A 6,547-nucleotide genomic window follows, 5' to 3' on the forward strand; every position below is an offset into this window, starting at 1 on the left:
TACATAATAATCGCTGCATGTTGTGCTTTCTACATCTTTCCCCTAACAATTTGACTTGCTTAAGCAATGGAAGTGTCTCTCATCGCTGCCGAAGCAACATAAGACGTTCGCCGTCGGGATGTGGTATCAGAGAAGTGAAGATTATTTCATGCCAACGGCATTCAAAACAACATATTTGATGTTGAGAACGCTAAACTTTTTGATGTCGAAAGTCAGAGTTTAATGGAGAGATATTTCCACCCTCTGTCAGGGAGAGCTGGAAGATGGGCAAATCAATACCTCAGATGAAGTAAAAAAGCAGCAAATGGAGAGAACTTGGGAGTTGGAGGCTGTACCTGCTTACTTCCTCTCTAAACTTCAACGCATACATAAGCATGCTAAGTTGTGTGCGCACCAACACATACACACACATGCAGAGACAAACACAGGTATATACACATAACAATTCGCACACACGCACGCCGAGCCAAACCCAACTCCACTCTGCTCATGTGTGAAATGAGCAAGGGTCTTATCTCTTGGAAACACACCACTGAGCCAGAGGAGACGGAGAGAGAGGGAGACACTGTAGGAGAGGAGAGAGAAAAGGGAGGAGGAGGGCAACAAAGAGAGAAAGAGCAAGAGAGAGAGAGAGAGAGAGGGAGAGAGCGAAAGGGGAGAGGCGTTACATGGTTTGCATGTTGATGACTGATGACTGTGGAGTCGGGAATTTTCTGAAGGCTTTGGAGGTCTGAGGCAGTATCAACTTCCTGTCCCCTCTGTTAGATCCCTTAACTGACCTCACTTAACCATCTCCCTTAATTACAAATAAAACTGCTGTTTACTTTAATGCAGGAGGAGACAACAATGTGGGGAAGGCAGGAGTTAAGACTAGTCAAAGACTCACCTGTTCCATATGCAAATCCAGCGGGATTAAAAATGAGCCTTGAGCATTGATGTCACTTTGAAGCAACACCTACTTGTTTAAATATGCTGTGTTCGCCCTAATCAGAATTCTCTGGAAAAAATGGACTAATCTAAAGTTGGGAATTTCATATTGTTCAAATTGGATTCAAATGAAACAATAACCCCAAGCTTGGTAGAGATAAAGCTGAACAAGAAGCATGTTTCTAGCTTAATCTGCAGCCTCTTCTTCTGCCAACGGGTTTATGGACCACGGACGGGTCATCGAAGATTAACCAGGGTGGAGAAAATAACTTGCACAATTTTCCGTTCTGTTTACTGATTTATAGTTGCAAACTGAGTGTAAAGTAGCAACTTGATTCAACAGCACTTATTCTAGAAGAGTTACTTGCATGTGAAGTTAATCCAGTTTATAAAGAAGTACCCTGCCATTTGATCATCTGTCGTATACTCTGCACGTGCACGTTAAATATATTTGATTTATAAATGTCCATTGTATTTTTCAAATGCTATAGGAACTGACATTAAACAAAATGTCTGTTACTAAACTCCCCATGGGAGGGTACTTAAACAAATAATTTCGAAGTATACAAACATATGAACCCTACAGAGTAGCCTATTCACCATTTTATTGGCATCAGTTAACGTATTTTGTTTAAAATGTCATATCAGCAGTACCAAAGAAAAAAAAGCACATTTAAAGAAAACTTTACTATCTCTTTCCTTTATTTATAAATGAAGTCCACGCGCCGCTCCTTCTGAAGAAAAGCATCGATAACTTACAAGTAGAAGTCTTCCTTATCTTTCTTCAGTTTTAAAAGTCTGTACCATTCTGTTTGAAAAGACGTTGTCTGAAGCAAACCTGTTGGCTCAGGCGTTGATCTTCCCTTAATTATTATCTCCTGCTTCAACTGAAAGTCCAATTTAGAAATTTCTTTCAGTTTAACTATGTAATTCTCCATTTTGGAAATAAGGCCAAGGAAACAAGAGGAAAAAATAACTGCATGGCTGCACTTTACTTGCTGACTGTTTACTGTTGCCTGTTGCCTATATTGCTAATTACACAAGAACAGTTGCAGTTGTTACAGTTGTTGACGAAAAACATTATACACATCAGCTAAACTATGAAAATGTAGTTCATATATTAAAAGTGTTTGAAAATTTTGATAGTGACATATAGAGACAGCAATACGGTCTCAGTGCATAGCATGCCAGCACAGTTAGAATAATCATTGTGCAATCCATTGTGGGCTCAGCTAGTTGCTGTGTCACTGCACATCTCTTCTTCATATTTAAACGGTAAATGTGAATTTTTTTTCAGCAATTTTGAAAAAGAAAACTAAAAATGGTGACGTTTAATGGTGATATTTCATTTTACATTTTTTTCTTTCCATGATGACAGGTAAGACCCGGCCTCCCCTGCCTCTTCTGACTGCACATCACTGTTGAAATTTCCTGTGGTTGAAGGAAGAACAAACTGAACTAAATGTTTTTCCTGCAAAGAAGCAGAGCCTGTTGTGAATTTAATCTCATCACTTTGACATTTATAATATATTATATCACAAGCCAGAAATTTCTGCAGTCTTTGATTTAGACCATAGATTCAGCCGTGACATTGACTCAACAACACAGCTAGCTTCCTTTGTGATGTTTGATTTAAATGTCCACCACATGTGATTCTCGTAATAAAGTGTTCACATTCCTCTTAAGAAAGCAATCGAAATCATACAGCCAAATGACCTAAGAATAGAAAACTTGGTGGAGACTTGAAAGTTAAGCTTCCCTCCTTATTTTCATATTTCAAACCACAGGCGAAACCATATCATAACCAAAGTATGTATTGCAAAGTATGTAACAGTCCTATAAACGTTTCTTGAATTAGGCAATCTTTTGATGATATGCATGAAATTCAAAATATGTTCAACTCACAAGTGGAAAGCAACATTGTATGACTCATCATTTAATTCACAGAACTCATTGATATTATCATTATTATTATAATTAATAGTAGTATGCATATATGTTATTTTACTATAATTTTTTATTCTTATTTCTACCTATTTATTTATTCGTTCTTAGACACACCATTATGTGTGATTGTCATTGTAATGTCACATGTTGGAAGAAAAATATGAATAAATATGAATATTCATAAACATTCTTAGTAATGCCACCAGCCATTTTTGTTTTCAAATTACCTTACCAATGCTGATTTTGTTTTTGTTGCAGTTGCCATCACTGATCCTCACATACTCCTGATATCCTCGGTAGGTTCCATGTTGTTACTGAAGACCTGCTCCAGTGGAGGTGTGATGTGTTTCTTTTACACGTTTGTTTGTTGGTCATACTACTGTATATGACTCGTGGACCTAGAAAATATCATTTCTGGCATATATATATGTCATTTAAAAATAAATCGATCAAATGGCAATGAGTTGGGGGGGGGGGCTATGATATGATTTACGCATTCTTTTAAAACTGTCTTTCAATTTCAAATGAGTTTTCTGTCCTTGGTGTGGAATAAACCAAAGTCACATGGCATTTTCAACTTTACCCATTTATTTTTCATTTGCTTGTTTTTAAGGAATCATGTGGATTTACTGCTGAAAAAAATATGTAAAAGAAAATAAATCTACTGCTCCATGGCAAACCTCTCAACAAGTTAGTATGTGGGTTCCTTGCAGTCAGATTAGATTCTATTCCTCAAAATAGCAGTGGCCTTTAAACAATCCAGGAGCAAAAATGGTATTTGGCATCCATTTTAACACTTGTGGTCATTATATTAAAGCATAATGATGGAAATCAATGTTGATCCTTTTGATTTGATCACAGTTTATCTATCGGAGCAAATTATTTATATCAGCGACTCTGGGTGAGCCTGGCAGCACCTGCTGTACAACTTGAGTCTGATCGCAGTGTTGCAAACTTAACAATGACTCAAAAATGTAGCTTTATGATGCAAGGAAAATCTACTTATATAAATACACTTTATAAATACACTTTATAAAAAATACTATATATATATATGTATGAAGTTGACTGGAAAATGTCTTAATATATGGCTATGCTCCTGTACTTGAAGTTTGAATCATATAATTATCACAAATGGCACTCACGGCTTATAGGAACACAATGAAAAGAAACAACAATGATTTCTTCATCTTTTCCATGACTCCCTCATTATTTCCGAATTTCCTCATCATTAGAGCAAGCATACTGTGATGGATAAAAAGAGTAGTTAACCTCAAAATTATGAACGGAAGATAAGATCATTTGGATGGACCTAGCTCTCTCCATACAGTACTCCAGACATGCTTCTGCTAGAGGACAGAAGACATCTGAATGAGCAGTTTAGTAGCAAAAAATACATTTTGAGAAGCATGGGAACAAGGGAATAGCACGGTGCGTTGACCAATCAAGGGGGGGCAGTGAAAAAGCTTGCGTTGCTATAATTGCTAAAAATACCACTTCATCAGAAAAAGGACATGTCCCTCTTTATTAACATCCACTTCAATGGGTATTCCATGGATTAGAAGACATCTGGGGAAAAAGTCCTTTTGTAATTTGTCACTCAAAACCTTTTGTTCGGGACAATCGGAGAAATATTCATAACAATTTAGGCACATTCAAATAATAACATATTTTTAAAGCTGCATTTCCTCCGCTTAATATTGATTCCTTGCTTTGTCCAGGAAAAAGCACTCTCCAGGCAGATTGTTAGATTTTCTAAAGTAAATCACTACGGCCCCGGCAAAATGCAAAGAAGTACAGTGAACATAGTGGCCTCACTCGGAGGCACGTTAGACGCAAATGCACTCACATTCCTAATTCTAGATGATTCACTTGATCTGTACACTTTATACCCCGCTATGGATAATTTCTGCTCTCCCCATGATTATTGTGGTTGAGTGAGGGGGAGGGGGGGTCGCGCTTGTTTTCAACAGGCCTCTAGCTCCACCATGAGGTGCAACCAAGTGTGTAAGTGAGAGGAAAATCATCATTGACAAAAAAAAAAAAAATGCAGGCTCATGATTATGAGCATGACTGAGCAACATGACACATGGGGGGGGTATCTGACAGAGCGATGTGGCTGTTTTTGTGTTACCGCAGGCTCTCCTCTCATCTATCTGCTGTGCATTTTAAGCCAAAGATGGGTAGTGGCAGCTTTTTTGAACTGTGTCCCATGTGCTTGAATAACACTTCCTTCTAATAAAGATACAAAGACACATAGGCCATTGTGAAAAAAAAAAGGTTTTTCCAGTCTAAAAGATAATTCTGTCCTGAATCGAATCTTAAGAATGCAAACAAAGGTCACAAGGTCAACAACATTCTATCTTTTGGTTGTTGACATGTCACCTCACCACATCACATCCATGAGGATTTAACTATCATGATGTTGAAAACAATGTCAACCACTACTATTGCTACACTGCCAAATTATGCTTATTATTCAAATCTGAAAAAATCTAAAATTCTAAATTTGACCATTTGATAGATTTTGCAGACTCTATTTTGTACATTGAGTCAATGTGTATGAATAATTTAATCTCTTCTATCAAAAAAAAATCCAATACGCTGTTGCTCCAAAATACACTACTGAGCAAATCTTGGAAGGCTACCCAGAACCAAAAGCGGCCGTCCAGCTGCTACCACAAAAATACCATTATCCTGAATTGATAACACAATCAGTCGCAATATTATTCACAATGATATTTCAAGAGCAATAACTTAATAACTGTGCATCATCAACTGCTTATATGAGCAAAATTGCCCTCAACCCTGCTTTCATCCCCTGGTGTTAGTCCACTAATGCGCCAGAATTTATCATTTCTCAGATTATATCAATGGACCGCACTCTGCATCACCATCGCCAAGTATTCGAAATACTCATATCACAGGGCAGTCGATATTAGCAATTGCTTAAAAAACTGAAGCAATCCAATTTTAGTTACAGGCCCTGTTTCACACTACAGTGTATTACATAGTGGAAACAACAGACAATAATAATTGTTTCACGAAATAAATCTGACTTTCACAGCACAAACTCTATATTATCATTTTTGCCGTATTTGAATTGTTTTGTTTTGTTTTGTTTTGTTTCCATTACAAACCAGTAAATATCCTTTCCAAACTATCGGAATATTCGTTTTCAGACTATTCAAAACTTGCCACAGCAAAGAGACAACCCTTATGAATGTTTAATTAATTCCTTTTAACAGGGGATAAAGGTGTGTTTCCAAAACCAGCGGCTGCTTTCACACTCTTTTCCAGCATCATAAGGATGGAAAAAAAAAGTTCTGACTGCGGAGACAGAAATTTCCCCTTTGCCACTTTTGAATTTTGGTGTCACTCAAGGGCCTCTTAACTGTTATCGCTACAGACTGAAACATATTGTCCTGAAATGCCTATAACGCACTGCTCAACATCTTTCTTAATAACATATTCAGATGCCTTAAAAAAAGAAACAGTCTGAAACATATTATTGTTCTGATTCTAAATTATATATTATAGGTACTGGTCTCTGAGTAGCTTTCTGGAACAGGCATTATTACCCTAACAATAAGAAATTTTATGTGAGAGCCCAGGCTGTCACATGTAAATGGACTGAGGCCACGTATGTTCAATTCTCTTTTATAGAAATGCT

Source organism: Fistularia commersonii, chromosome 11 (assembly GCF_037954325.1).
Source record: "Fistularia commersonii isolate RoL2024-O1a breed Wild chromosome 11, RoL_Fcom_v1.0, whole genome shotgun sequence".
In the NCBI taxonomy this organism is placed as follows: Eukaryota; Metazoa; Chordata; class Actinopteri; order Syngnathiformes; family Fistulariidae; genus Fistularia; species Fistularia commersonii.